Below are 16,346 nucleotides of genomic sequence, written 5' to 3'. Positions count from 1 at the left end.
TTTTAGTGTAAGGTGTCAGGAAGGGGTCCAGTTTCTGCTTTCTGCACATGGCTAGCCAGTTTTCCCAACACCATTTGTGAAACAGGGAATCCTTTCCCCATTGGTTGTTTTTGTCAGGTTTATCAAAGATTGTATAGTTGTATGTACGTTGTGTTGCCTCCGGTGCCTCTGTTCTGTTCCATTGGTCTATATCTCTGTTTTGGTACCAGTACCATGCTGTTTTGATTACTGTAGCCTTGTAGTATAGTTTGAAATTCGATAGTGTGATGCCCCCCGCTGTGTTCTTTTTGCTTAGAATTGACATGGCTACGCGGGCTCTCTTTTGGTTCCATATGAAGTTCATGGTGGTTTTTTCCAGTTCTGTGAAGAAAGTCAATGGTAGCTTGATGGCGATAGCGTTGATTCTGTAAATTACTTTGGGCAGTATAGCCATTTTCACGATATTAATTCTTCCTAACCATGAACATGGAATGTTTCTCCATCTGTTTGTGTCCTCTCTGATTTCGTTGAGCAGTGGTTTGTAGTTCTCCTTAAAGAGGTTCCTTATGTTCCTTGTGAGTTGTATTCCAAGGTATTTTATTCTTTTTGTAGCAATTGTGAATGGCAGTTCGTTCTTGATTTGGCTTTCTTTAAGTCTGTTATTGGTGTAGACGAATGCTTGTGATTTTTGCACATTGATTTTATATCCTGAGACTTTGCTGAAGTTGCTTATCAGTTTCAGGAGTTTTTGGGCTGAGGCGATGGGGTCTTCTAGGTATACTATCATGTCGTCTGCAAATAGAGACAATTTGGCTTCCTGCTTTCCTATTTGAATACCCTTTATTTCTTTTTCTTGCCTGATTGCTGTGGCTAGAACTTCTAGTACTATATTGCATAGGAGTGGTGAAAGAGGGAATCCTTGTCTAGTGCCGGATTTCAAAGGGAATGCTTCCAGTTTTTGCCCATTCAGTATGATATTGGCTGTTGGTTTGTCATAAATAGCTTTTATTACTTTGAGATATGTTCCATCGATACCGAGTTTATTGAGGGTTTTTAGCATAAAGGGCTGTTGAATTTTGTCAAATACCTTCTCTGCGTCAATTGAGATGATCATGTGGTTTTTGTTTTTGGTTCTGTTTATGTGGTGAATTACGTTGATAGACTTGCGTATGTTGAACCAGCCTTGCATCCCCGGGATGAATCCTACTTGATCATGATGAATAAGTTTTTTGATTTGCTGTTGCAATCGGCTTACCAATACTTTATTGAAGATTTTTGCATCTATGTTCATCATGGATATTGGCCTTAAGTTTTCTTTTCTTGTTGGGTCTCTGCCGGGTTTTGGTATCACGATGATGTTGGTCTCATAAAATGATTTGGGAAGGATTCCCTCTTTTTGGATCATTTGGAATAGTTTCAGAAGGAATGGTACCAGCTCCTCTTTGTGTGTCTGGTAGAATTCGGCTGTGAACCCGTCTGGACCTGGGCTTTTTTTGTGTGGTAGGCTCTTAATTGCTGCCTCGATTTCTGACCTTGTTATTGGTCTATTCATAGTTTCAGCTTTCTCCTGGTTTAGGCTTGGAAGGACATAGGAGTCCAGGAATTTATCCATTTCCTCCAGGTTTACTAGTTTATGTGGATAGAGTTGTCTGTAATATTCTCTGATGATGGTTTGAATTTCTGTGGATTCGGTGGTGATTTTTCCTTTATCATTTTTAATTACATCTATTTGGTTGTTCTCTGTTTTCTTTTTAATCAATCTGGCTAGTGGTCTGTCTATTTTGTTGATCTTTTCAAAAAGCTAGCTCTTGCATTTATTGATTTTTTGAAGGGTTTTTCGTGTCTCAATCTCCTTCAGTTCAGCTCTGATCTTAGTCATTTCTTGTCTTCTGCTGGGTTTTGAGCTTTTTTGATTTTGCTCTTTTAGCTCTTTCAATATTGACGATAAAGTGTCAATTTTGGATGTCTCTATTCTCCTCATATGGGCACTCATTGCTATATAATTTCTTCTAGAGACTGCTTTAAATGTGTCCCAGAGATTCTGGCATGTTGTGTCTTCGTTCTCATTGGTTTCGAAGAACTTCTTTATTTCTGCCTTCATTTCATTGTTTACCCAGTCAACATTCAAGAGCCAGTTGTTCAGTTTCCATGAAGCTGTGCGTTTCTGGGTTGGTTTCTGAATTCTGAGTTCTAACTTGATTGCACTATGGTCTGAGAGGCTGTTTGTTATATTTTCAGTTGTTTTGCATTTGCTGAGCAGTGCTTTACTTCCAATTATGTGTTCAATTTTAGAGTAGGTGTGATGTGGTGCTGAGAAGAGTGTATATCTGTGGATTTGTGGTGGAGAGTTCTGTAGATGGCTATCAGGTTTGCTTGCTCCAGGTCTGAGTTCAAGCCCTGGATATCCTTGCTGATTTTCTGTCTGGTTGATCTGTCTAATATTGACAGTGGAGTGTTAAAGTCTCCCACTATTATTGCGTGGGAGTCTAAGTCTCTTTGTAAGTCATTAAGAACTTGCCTTATGTATCTGGGTGCTCCTGCATTGGGTCCATATATGTTTAGAATCGTTAGCTCTTCTTGTTTTATCGATCCTTTTACCATTGTGTAATGGCTTTCTTTGTCTCTTTTTTTTTTTTTAAATTTTTTATTGCATTTAAGTTTGGGGGTACATGTGCAGAACATGCAAGACAGTTGCATAGGTACACACATGGCAGTGTGTTTTGCTTTCTTTCTCCCCTTCACCCACATTTGGCATTTCTCCCAAGGCTATCCCTCCCCACTTCCCCCTCCCACTGGCCCTCCCTTTTTCCTTCCTATAGACCCCAGTGTTTAGTACTCTTCTCTCTGTGTCCATGCGTTCTCATTTTTCATCACCCACGTATGAGTGAGAATATACGGTGTTTTGTTTTCTGTTCTTGTGTCAGTTTGCTGAGGATGATGTTCTCCAGATTCATCCATGTCCCTACAAATGACACAAACTCATCATTTCTGATTGCTGCATAATATTCCATGGTGTATATGTGCCACATATTTCCAATCCAGTCTACCATCAATGGGCATTTGGGTTGATTCCAGGTCTTTGCTATTGTAAACAGTGCTGCAATGAACATTCGTGTACATGTGTCCTTATAGTAGAACGACTTATAGTCTTTTGGGTATATACCCAGTAATGGGATTGCTGGGTCAAATGGAATTTCTATTTCTAAGGTCTTGAGAAATCGCCACACCGTATTCTACAGTGGTTGAACTAATTTACACTCCCACCAACAGTGTAAAAGTGTTCCTTTTTCTCCACATCCTCTCCAGCATCTGTTGCCTCCAGATTTTTTAATGATCGCCATTCTAACTGGCGTGAGATGGTATCTCAATGTGGTTTTGATTTGCATCTCTCTGATGACCAGTGACGATGAGCATTTTTTCATATGATTGTAGGTCTCATATATGTCTTCTTTCGTAAAGTGTCGGTTCATATCCTTTGCCCACTTTTGAATGGGCTTGTTTGTTTCTTTCCTGTAAATCTGTTTGAGTTCTTTGTAAATTCTGGATATCAGCCCTTTGTCAGATGGGTATACTGCAAAAATTTTTTCCCATTCTTTTGGTTGCCGATTCACTCTAGTGACTGTTTCTTTGGAAGTGCAGAAGCTGTGGAGTTTCATTAGGTCCCATTTGTCTATTTTGGCTTTTGTTGCCAATGCTTTTGGTGTTTTGTTCATGAAGTCCTTGCCTACTCCTATGTCCTGGATAGTTTTGCCTAGATTTCCTTCTAGAGTTTTTATGGTGCCAGGTCTTATGTTTAAGTCTTTAATCCATCTGGAGTTAATTTTAGTGTAAGGTGTCAGGAAGGGGTCCAGTTTCTGCTTTCTGCACATGGCTAGCCAGTTTTCCCAACACCATTTGTTAAACAGGGAATCCTTTTCCCATTGCTTGTTTTTGACAGGTTTATCAAAGGTTGTGTGGTTGTAGATATGTTGTGTTGTCTCTGTCGCCTCTGTTCTGTTCCATTGGTCTATATCTCTGTTTTGGTACCAGTACCATGCTGTTTTGATTACTGTAGCCTTGTAGTATAGTTTGAAATCCAGTAGTGTGATGCCCCCCGCTGTGTTCTTTTTGCTCAGAATTGACATGGCTATGCGGGCTCTCTTTTGGTTCCATATGAAGTTCGTGGTGGTTGTTTCCAGTTCTGTGAAGAAAGTCAATGGTAGCTTGATGGGGATAGCATTGATTCTGTAAATTACTTTGGGCAGTATAGCCATTTTCACGATATTAATTCTTCCTAACCATGAACATGGAATGTTTCTCCATCTCTTTGTGCCCTCTCTGACTTCGTTGAGCAGTGGTTTGTAGTTTTTCTTCAATAGGTGCCTTACATTCCTTGTGAGTTGTATTCCAAGGTATTTTATTCTTTTTGTAGCAATTGTGAATGGCAGTTCGTTCTTGATTTGGCTTTCTTTAAGTCTGTTATTGGTGTAGAGGAAGGCTTGTGATTTTTGCAGACTGATTTTATATCCTGAGACTTTGCTGAAGTTGCTTATCAGTTTCAGGAATTTTTTGGGCTGAGGCGATGGGTTCTTCTAGGTATACTATCATGTCGTTTGCAAATAGAGACAATTTGGCTTCCTGCTTTCCTATTTGAATACCCTTTATTTCTTTCCCTTGCCTGATTGCTATGGCTAGAACTTCCAGTACTATATTGAATAGGAGTGGTTAAAGAGGGAATCCTTGTCTAGTGCTTGGTTTCAAAGGGAATGCTTCCAGTTTTTGCCCATTCAGTATGATATTGGCTGTTGGTTTGTCATAAATAGCTTTTATTACTTTGAGATATGTTCCATCGATACCGAGTTTATTGAGGGTTTTTAGCATAAAGGGCTGCTGAATTTTGTCAAATACCTTCTCTGCGTCAATTGAGATAATCATGTGGTTTTTGTTTTTGGTTCTATTTATGTGGTGAATTTCGTTGATAGACTTGTGTATGTTGAACCAGCCTTGCATCCCCGGGATGAATCCTACTTGATCATGATGAATAAGTTTTTTGATTTGCTGTTGCAATCGGCTTGCCAATACTTTATTGAAGATTTTCGCATCTATGTTCATCATGGATATTGGCCTGAAGTTTTCTTTTCTTGTTGGGTCTCTGCCGGGTTTTGGTATCACGATGATGTTGGTCTCATAAAATGATTTGGGAAGGATTCCCTCTTTTTGGATTATTTGGAATAGCTTTAGAAGGAATGGTACCAGCTCCTCGTTGTGTGTCTGGTAGAATTCGGCTGTGAACCCGTCTGGACCTGGGCTTTTTTTTGTGTGGTAGGCTCGTAATTGCTGCCTCGATTTCTGACCTTGTTATTGGTCTATTCATAGTTTCAGCTTTCTCCTGGTTTAGGCTTGGAAGGACACAGGACTCCAGGAATTTATCCATTTCTTCCAGGTTTGCTAGCTCATGTGCGTAGAGTTGTTTGTAATAATCTCTTATGATGGTTTTAATTTCTGTGGAATCTGTGGTGATTTTTCCTTTATCATTTTTTATTACATCTATTTGATTGTTCTCTGTTTTCTTTTTAATCAATCTGGCTAGTGGTCTGTCTATTTTGTTGATCTTTTCAAAAAACCAGCTCTTGGATTTATTGATTTTTTGGAGGGTTTTTCGTGTCTCTATCTCCTTCAATTCAGCTCTGATCTTAGTTATTTCTTGTCTTCTGCTGGGTTTTGAATTTTTTTGATCTTGCTCCTCTAGGTCTCTCAATTTTGACGATACGGTGTCAATTTTGGACCTCTCCATTCTTTTCACATGGGCACTTATTGCTATATACTTTCCTCTAGAGACTGCTTTAAATGTGTCCCAGAGATTCTGGTATGTTGTGTCTTCGTTCTCATTGGTTTCGAAGAACTTCTTTTTTTCTGCCTTCATTTAATTGTTTAGCCAGTCAACATTCAAGAGCCAGTTGTTCAGTTTCCATGAAGCTGTGCGGTTCTGGGTTGGTTTCTGAACTCTGAGTTCTAACTTCATTGCACTATGGTCTGAGAGGCTGTTTGTTATGATTTCAGTTGTTTTGCATTTGCATAGCAGTGCTTTACTTCCAATTATATCGTCAGTTTTAGAGTAGGTGTGATGTGGTGCTGAGAAGAATGTATATTCTGTGGATTTGGGGTGAGGAGTTCTGTAGATGTCTATCAGATTTGCTTCTTCCAGGTCTGAGTTCAAGCCCTGAATATCCTTGTTGATTTTCTGTCTATTTGATCTGTCTAATATCGTCAGTGGGGTGTTAAAGTCTCCCACTATTATTGTGTGGGAGTCGAAGTCTCTTTGTAAGTCTTTAAGAACTTGCCTTATGTATCTGGGTGCTCCTGTGTTGGGTCCATACATGTTTAGCATCGTTAGCTCTTCTTGTTGTATCGATCCTTTTACCATTATGTAATGGCCTTCTTTGTCTCTTTTGCTCTTTGTTGCTTTAAAGTCTATTTTATCAGATATGAGAATTGCAACTCCTGCTTTTTTTTGCTCTCCATTTCCTTGGTAAATCTTCGTCTATCCCTTTATTTTGAGCCTTTGTGTATCCTTGCATGTGAGATGGGTTTCCTGGATACAGCACACTGATGGGTTTTGGATTTTTATCCAATTTTCCAGTCTGTGTCTTTTGATTGGTGTATTTAGTCCATTTACATTTAGGGTTAGTATTGTTATGTGTGAATTTGATACTGCCATTTTGATGCTAGCTGGCTGTTTTGCCCATTAGTTGTTGTAGATTCTTCATTATGTTGAAGCTCTTTAGCAATTAGTGTGATTTTGGAATGGCTGGTACTGGTTGTTCCTTTCCATGTGTAGTGCCTCTTTTAGGAGCTCTTGTAAAGAAGGCCTGGTGGTTACAAAATCTCTGAGTACTTGCTTGTTCACAAAGGATTTTATTTTTTCTTCACTTCTGAAGCTCAGTTCGACTGGATATGAAATTCTGGGTTGAAAGTTCTTTTCTTTAAGGATGTTTAATATTGGCCCCCACTCTCTTCTGGCTTGCAGAGTTTCTGCTGAGAGATCTGCTGTGAGTCTGATGGGCTTCCCTTTGTGTGTGATCCGACCTTTCTCTCTGGCTGCTCTTAGTATTTTCTCCTTTATTTCAACCTTGTTGAATCTGACGATTATATGCCTTGGGGTTGCTCTTCTTGCGGAATATCTTTGTGGTGTTCTCTGTATTTCCTGCAATTGAGTGTTGGCCTGTCTTGCTAGGTGGGGGTAATTTTCCTGGATAATGTCCTCATGAGTATTTTTTAACTTGGATTCATTCTCTTCGTCACATTGTGGTACACCTCTCAAACGTAGGTTAGGTCTCTTCACATAGTCCCACATTTTTTGGAGACTTTGTTCTTTCCTTTTTGCGCTTTCTTCTCTGATCTTCGCTTCTGGTTTTATTTCATTGAGTTGATCTTCGACTTCTGAAATTCTTTCTTCTGCTTGGTCAATTCGAGTATTGAAACTTGTGCATGCTTCACGAGGTTCTCCTATTGTGTTTTTCATCTTTTTTAATTCATTCATATTTCTCTCTAAGTTATCCATTCTTGTTATTATTTCCTCGAATCTTTTTTCAAGGTTCTTAGTTTCTTTGCATTGATTTGAAACATGTCATTTTAGCTCACAAAAGTTTCTCATTATCCACCTTCTGAAGTCTAATTCCATCATTTTGTCACAGTCATTCTCCATCCAGCTTTGTTCCCTTGCTGGTGAGGAGTTTTGGTCCTTTCTAGGAGGCGAGGTGTTCTGGTTTCGGGTGTTTTCCTGTGTTTTTTGCGCTGGTTTCTTCTCATCTTTGTGGATTTATCCACCTGTCGTCTGTGTGGTTGCTGACTTTTCGATTGGGTCTCTGGGTGGACCCCCAGATTGTTGATGATGAAGTATTTCTGTTACTTGGTTTTCCTTCTACCTGTCTAGCCTCTTTGCTGTACGACTGCAGAGGTCCACTCCAGGCCCTGCTTGTCGGGATACACCTATAACAGCTGCGGAATAGTAGGGATGCTACCAGTTTGTTTTTCTGCTATCTTTGTCCCAGAATGATGCCTGCCAAATGTCAGTCTTTTGGATATAGAGGGGTCAGGGAGCTGCTTGAGGAGTCAGTCTGTACTTTATAAGAGCTCAAGTGCTGAGCTGTGAGCTCTGATGTTCATTTAGGGCTGTTAGCCTGCTATGTTTAATTCTGCTGCAACCAAACTCAAAAAAAGCCCTTTTTTTCTCAGCTGCTCTTTCTGAAGGGGTTGGGGCTTTATTTTTGAGTGTCTGCCAGGTTGTCCTGCCAAGCTAGGAGGCAGTCTTGTCCTGCCGAGGCTCCGCCATGCTGGTGTGAGGTTCACACTGTTTCTGCGGTCTCCGCCCTTGCAGCCGCGGGCTCCGCCCTGCGGCGGAGTCTCTCTGTTGTACCGGGTTTCCTCGGCAATGGCAGGCTGCGTCAACAATGCGCGTGTACCTCATTAGGGGCTGATTGCCTCGGTAATGGCGGACGCCCCTCCTGCACGGAGCTGCGCCTTAAGGTAACCTCCTAGCAGCGAGCGTTTGGAATCCCATTTTGTTTGTCGCACTGCGCTACCCCTAACGCTTTTTCCTGGGCTGTGTCACTGCTCAAGTCCCATTCAGTCTCAAGTTCAGCCCTCTCAGGTCTCAGGTTGCCAGTTCAACAGGGCACCCGGAACAGTGCGCTTTTGTGCGGACCTCTGTGGAGCGCCTCTGTGCCCCGGTGCAGGCCGCAGCCCCACCGGCTGCTGGCTACACCAGTCAAGATCTCTGGCTGGCGTCCCGCGTTTGTTTTATATTTGGGAATTTCCCCGTTCTGTGGGCAAAAAAGGTTCATCTGGAAATGCGTCCCTGACTCACCTTCTTCGCCTATCCAGCGAGAGCCTCAATCCTGGGTTGTTCTCACAGTGCCATCTTGAGTCGTCTCCCTCTTTGTCTCTTTTGATCTTTGTTGCTTTAAAGTTTATCTTATCAGAGATGAGAATTGCACCTCCTGCTTTCTTTTGCTCTCCATTTGCTTGGCAAACTTTCCTCCGTCTTTTTGTTTTGAGCCTTTGTGTATCCTTGCATGTGAGATGGGTTTCCTGAATACAGCACACTGAAGGGTTTTGGATTTTTATCCAATTTGCCAGTCTGTGTCTTTTGATTGGTGCATTTAGTCCATTTACATTTAGGGTTAATATTGTTATGTGTAAATTTGATACTGCCATTTTGATGCTAAGTGGCCGTTTTGCTCTTTAGTTGTTGTAGATTCTTCATTATGTTGATGCTTTTTAGCATTTAGTGTGATTTTGGAATGGCTGGTACTGGTTGTTCCTTTCTATGTGTAGTGCCTCTTTCAGGAGCTCTTGTAAAGCAGGCCTGGTGGTGACAAAATCTCTGAGCACTTGCTTGTTCACAAAGGATTTTATTTTTTCTTCACTTCTGAAGCTCAGTTTGGCTGGATATGAAATTCTGGGTTGAAAGTTCTTTTCTCTAAGAATGTTGAATATGGCCTTCACTCTCTTCTCGCTTGTAGCGTTTCTGCCGAGAGATCTGCTGTGAGTCTGATGGGCTTCCCTTTGTGGGTGACCCGACCTTTCTCTCTGGCTGCCCGTTGTATTTTCTCTTTCATTTCAACCTTGTTGAATCTGACGATTATATGCCTTGGGGTTGCTCTTCTTGCGGAATATCTTTGTGGTGTTCTTTGTATTTTCTGCATTTGAGTGTTGGCCTGTCTTGCTAGGTGGGTGAAATTTTCCTGGATGATGTCCTGAAGAGTATTTTCCAGCTTGGGTTCATTCTCTTAATCCCCTTCTGGTACACCTATCAAACGTAGGTTAGGTCTCTTCACATAGTTCCACATTTCTTGGAGACTTTGTTCATTCCTTTTTGTGCTTTTTTCTCTGATCTCGGTTGCTCATTTTATTTCGTTGAGTTGATCTTCGACTTCAGATATTCTTTATTCTGCTTGGTCAATTCGGCTATTGAACCTCGTGCATGCTTTGCGAAGTTCTCATATTGTGTTTTTCAGCTCCTCTCATTCATATTCCTCTCTAAGTTATCCATTGTTGTTATCATTTCCTCAAAAAATTTTTTATATCTTTTTTCAAGTTTCTTAGTTTCTTTGTATTGATTTAATACATGTTTTTTTAGCTCACAAAAGTTACTCATTATCCACCTTCTGAAGTCTAATTCCGTCATTTCATCACAGTCATTCTCCGTCCAGCTTTGTTCCCTTGCTGGGGACGAGTTTTGGTCCTTTCTAGGAGGTGAGGTGTTCTGGGTTCTGGTGTTTTTTTCTTTCTTGCGCTGGTTTCTTCCCATCTTTGTGGATTTTTCCACATGTAATCTGTGTAGTTGCTGACTTTTCGATTGGGTCTTTGAGTGGACCCCCAGATTTTTTGTGATGAAGCATTTCTCTTAGTTGGTTTTCCTTCTACCAGTCTAGCCCCTTCGCTGTACGACTGCTGAGGTCCACTCTAGGCCCTTGTTGTCTGGGGTGCACCTATAGCAGCTCTCTGTGGATTCACTGACAGCTTCAATCCTGGGTTATTCTCACAACACCATCTTGATTCCTCCCTAGCCTTGTGATTTTTTTAGTAAAATCTTGAGACTTGTACAGCAACTACCAAATGTAGCATTTGAGGACTGGCTTACTAAAGAGGGGTCCTGACTGCACTCAGCCATGGTATAGATTCTGGGTGCTTCACAAACACATTCTTGGATATGTTTTCTCTGGACTTGTGTGTGTTGCTAAGTTAAAGGGAATTTTTTTCTCAATTTTTTTTTTTAGATTCTATTACCTATTTTCTTCCCCAATTTACTCTGGTAATACAATTTCTCTAGTGCTGTAACAATTCATATTCATCTTTATTCTCAGCAGCCACAAACTGTCATCCATAGATCATGTCCTTGAGCACTCTACATCAGAAGAGACAGAATCTGGTCATTAGACAATCTCTCAAAAAGCCAAACATTTTAACATATATTCTATTGTTTTAATTCTCTCCTGAGGGAGATGCTGGGAGTTGGGCATTTTCTTATGAGCCCAATTACTATTCTAGGGATGAAAAGAAACTGTGGTGGACAGTCTGTAAGCCATACTTGATCACCTTTCTGCAGCAAAGAAAAGATTTCTGGAGTGTAAAATAAGCAAGACAACAGTCATATGCAAAGCAAGGTGAAAATAAATTAGAGATCAAAACATTACAAACAAGGTCACAGTTTAAATATGGTTTAGTAATCTCTGTTCCAGTGGAAATTGTTTTGGAAAAGTGTATTTGTATTTTTCTTACTGTCATGGAGAAACATTTTCTGTCTCATGCTTATTCTGTTCTTCAATCCTCTGAGGCTTTTTCTCTCCCTCCCAGAATCTTCCGGTGCATTCACACTGAAAGCCAAAGTCTTCCCAGAATCTTATGAAAGCCTACATAATCTGACTAGTTTGTCATTGTTTTTGGGGATCTGGGAAAATCTGTGCACATTTCTGGAGACCTGTTATGTCATTTTTTAAAATCTATTGTGCCTCACGTCAGAAGGGCATGAGGAAAGTTGTAGAGGCATTGGGATATGTTTTTTAGAAATTCCAGTAACACTAGTCACAGATGACACCTGTTCTTTTCTTTATAATTTCAAATCCTATGAAGGTTTAAAACATAAATCTACAAAAAAATTAGACTGAAAAACTTCATATGCAAAAAGTGTCTTATTAAATATAAAAATTTAATTATTTTATCTAAATTATTTTTTATTTTTCTTAGTAGGACCTAATAATAAAAATTTAAACTGTATATACCAACAGCATATATAGTTTATTGTATGTACTGACTTTATAGATTTTTTACAAAGACATTTTTCATAAGGGAAATGAGAACATTGTTCAACATATATTGAATTCCAAATCATTGACTTATTTCTCACTTATTATTCTATGATTCTGTCTTTGTTAATATAAAAATTATCATTACTGTGGTTTTACTTTCTGAATTGTCATATCTCACATTTATCTGTTATTTTAGTTTCAGAAGTTCTCAAATAACATGCTTGAATGTATATGCTATGTATAAATTATATAATTAATAATTTGTTAAAATATTTGTCTTGTATGTTTAATTGACTGTAGACATAATGTTACTATTAGTGTTTCTTCCAGTTTTCTCAGTTTTATTTCAATAATAATGCAATTTATTTCCAATTTATATTTTATATACCAATGTTTTATACTGTATTTATGATATTTTTATTGTTATTCTATTTAAGAAACATAGGACTTTTCTTCTAAAGGCTAGATTACAGACTTACCATTTTGTGTAAGAAAAGCCCCAAGGCATCAGTAGCATAATTTAAACATTTCTCTAGTATTACTTAAATTCTTACTTTTTAAAATTTTCTCATGAAAATTCTTTATGAAGGATTATGATGTGTTTTCCCTGAAATGTTGCTGCCCTAACTTATACAAATGATTCAAAAGTTATGGTTTCCATGGATGCACAGGAAGAGTTTAAATTGTAGTTATCTAGAATTCTTTTTCAGTAGGACACTATGTTTATTCAGGATTTTATGGATTAAACTTTCTCTTAATTATATTTTATAAGTTTATATTTTTGTATTTTATTTAGAGTAGGCTGCCTCACATAAGTTAATTGTGTTTTTAGTTTCTACCTATTTATTATGATTTTGAATTACATTATTCAAATCAAAATTTGGGTGATAATGTTTCTTTTAACTTGGTTTTGCAATTTTTTATTTCTGTGTTTTCTTTTTTAGGGTAGGCCACCTTACACTGGTTTATTATTTTGAGTTTTAATTTATATAATATAATTTTGTATGACACTGTTTAACTTTGCACATCTTAAGACAGTGTATAGGGCAAAAGTGGAAAATCAGCCCTATGTCCTTTGTCAATGTAATTATCTAAGTGTTTGTTTGCTTGTGTAAATATTGCCCCTAATATGTTTATGACTTGCATATTTTTCTTCTTGGTTGATGGCAATCATTGATTCTGTCTAGGTGAGTAGTCATGGAAATTGTCTTAATTTCAACATCTATTGTTCATATTATCTTAGTGTGAAAGAAAGACTTTTGTTGTCTGAAGGAAATTTTTGAAAAGGTTTATAACTTTGTCTCTTTTAGGTGTCTTTTTTTAGACAGTCTCACCTTGTTGCACAAAGTGCATGGCACAATCTTGGCTCACTGCAACATTCACCTTCTGGGTTAAAGCGATTCTCCTGCTGCAGCCTCCTGAGTAGTTGCTATTAAAGGTGTGCACCAACATGCCTGGCTAACTTTTGTTTTTTTTAGTAGAGATGGGGTTTATCATGTTGAACAGGCTGGTCTTGAACTCGTGGCCTCAAGTGATCTGCATGCCTTGGCCTTCAACAGTCGTGGGGTTACAGGCATGAGCCATCACTCCTGGCCCTTGGGTGTCAATTTTTATTTTGATTGTGGTATAAATACATAACATAAAATGTAGAATCTTTAATATTTTCTTCTTATACAGTTCAGTTGTAAGTGTATTTACATTGTCATGCAACGTATCTGTATAACTTTTTTTTTGCAAAACTAAAACTTAATACACATGAAATGAAAACTACCCATTTTTCTTAACACCTGGCTCCTGATTTTAAAAAAATCTGTTTTTAAGAGTTTTAATACTTTAGATATTACATATGAATGGAATCACAGAGTTTTATTTTGACTAATTTTACTTAACATTATGTCCTCAAGATTTATCTTTATTGTGGATGTTACAAGATTTTCTGCTTTTTAAAACTGAGTAGTATTTCATTACTTTAATATTACAAATTGCACTTATTTATTCTGTGAGGAAAGTTTGTGTTTCTTTCACCTATTGGTCTTTCTGAATAATGCTACAAGGAATATGTGTGTGCAAATAACTATTTATTTGCCCATATATGTGAGGTTTATATCTGTACTATATCCTGTTTTATTGAAAAAATTGTCTTTATGCCAGAGCCAAAATTGTTTTTATTACTGTTGCTTTGTAAAGTGGTTTAAAATTAAAAGACATGAGGTCACTAACATTGCTTCTTTTTTAAACATTTTAAAGCTTTTTATGGTCTTTTGAGATTCCTCATAATTTGTTGATTGCTTTTTCTATTTTTTTAAAAAATTGTTAGTTTAAAAGTGGTTTCATTGAATCTGTAGCTTATTTTGCACAGCGTGAATATCTTCACAATATTAAATCTTACAACCCTTGAACAGGAGCATGCTCAAAAGCAAGTTGTTTAATTTCCATATATATGTTAATTTTTTGCTTTTTTATTATTTATTTCTAGTTTTATTTTATTTTGGTCAGAAATAATAGTCATTGAAAGACTAAAACACTCTGGGAAATGACCTCTCTGATAAGACATTACAAGACATGTGAGAGCACAGCTTCTTCCCTGATGGGCTACAGGGATGAGTTCTGAGATGACACATTGCAGACAAATGCATGGAACAATATAAACCCCCTTCTCTGGAAGCTCTTTCCCATTTTGTGTAAAAACCTCCTTAGTAACAGTGGTGGCTTTCAAGTCTTAGTCTGGCAGTAAGTGAAGCTGCCTGCTACAAAAGATTCTTGGAGTGAATAGTTAAAACCACAGAAACTGTAGCAACATGAATAAATATAGCCCACTGTACAGTAAACACAACACAAAGGGCTTTTCTGATATTTCTCCAAGTATGTAAACAGGGACTTCACAGTTAACCAAGTTTCCATTGGGATTATTAAAGGTAGATTTGTGAGGAGCAGCACTTTGAGTCACTCATGGAAAAGCCTTAAGACAGAGACCAGAGAAATTCTATATTTGGGTCTGGGTTCCTGGCCCAGCCTGGTCTTGTCAGGTCCCTACCTGTAGAGACTCCCATGAGCCTGCTGTCACCAAAGCTCACTGTGGGCCATGCTTGGGGATGCAGTCAAACTGCTCTTTGTTTGAGGAGATGGGGGAGTTGAACCCATCAAACAGCTGCTTATTAATTTTAATGCAGCTCTATAAAGAAAGCGCCCAGAAGCCAAGTCAAAAAAAAAAAAGTTAATAGTCCGCCTTGTTTTTACCACCAAGTGAAATCCCCATTATAAAATCCACTCCTAGATTAGGCATATAAAAGCATCTGCATGGACCCACAAGCCAGTGGGGAAACCAGAGGACAGCTTAAGGCCTTGGGATTCACATCTGAGTAGACAAACTTGGTCCTCTACATCCAACTTTTTATTCCAGCAGCCATGACCTGGGTATGTACAGGACAGACCCACAGGGTTCCAATGCCTGACAACCTCACCCTGTCAGGAAGAGGACCCTCTTTTTTCTGCTTCCCCTGCAATACATGGTGATAATAAGCAGGGTGGGGTTGCCCAGATGAGATGATAAGGGAGGCCTGGCATGGATGGACCTGCCCTGGGCTACACTGTTATCTGTGGGTGCCACTTGACAAATGGCCAGAGGCATCAGGGAGATGGGCTAAGCCAATGTGTGTATTACCAGAAAAGGCTCTCGCTTTGGGACTTTCTCAGGCAACAGTTTAGGAATGTAGCATACAATGAGAATGTTGTGCTCTCTTAAGCATCTCCCATGAAACGGGCTAGATACAGGGCTGTCTCTAGAATGTGGTGTCTGGTTACCAAACTAAATTCTTTCAGGTTCTGTCAGAAGGGAAGTCTGTTAAATTCTTTAAGATTCTGTCCCCTGGGCTCTTTTCTTCTATAAATCTATGCAAAGGCCGTGCAGGGCTGCTAATGGCTCACCCTTCTCTGCCATGTCAACTTTTTACCTGTACACAATTATGCAAACACAACTATGCCCCTCCTTCCCCCAAAAAATCTAAATGCAGCTAGGGTCCCAGGTTTGAGGAAACAGAGTTGTGTAAAATTTTTTTATTTTTATTTCTGTGACCATATAAAAGTCATTGTGTGTTTCAGGTCTCCCCAGCCCCAAGCATGTATAATGAAATTATGCTAACATCAACTTCCAAAAACATTGTGGATATATGAGATAGAATGAATAAAACTCTATCAGGTGCAGTGGCTTATGTCTGTAATATTAACACATTGGGAAGCCAAGGTGAATGGATCACCAAAGGCCAGGAGTTTGAGACCAGCCATTGCCAACATGGCAAAAACACATCTCTATTAAAAATGCAAAAATTAGCCAGATATAGTGATGCATGCCTGTAATCCCAGCCACTCACGGGGCTGAGGTGTATGAATCACTTAAACTCAAGAGGCAGAGGTTGCATTGAGCCATGATCATGCCACTGCACTCCAGCCTGGGTTGACAGTGAGACTCTGTCTCAAAATTAAAAAAAAAATATAAAAATTACGACCTGGCATTCTATGTAAATAATAAAATAATGAACAAACTTAGAGATGGAAGCATTACAAGGAGGGGTGAGAGGAAGC

Source organism: Callithrix jacchus, chromosome 8 (genome assembly GCF_049354715.1).
Source record: "Callithrix jacchus isolate 240 chromosome 8, calJac240_pri, whole genome shotgun sequence".
NCBI lineage: Eukaryota > Metazoa > Chordata > Mammalia > Primates > Cebidae > Callithrix > Callithrix jacchus.
The sequence above is the reverse complement of the archived record's forward strand: the minus strand, read 5'-3'. Positions refer to the sequence as shown.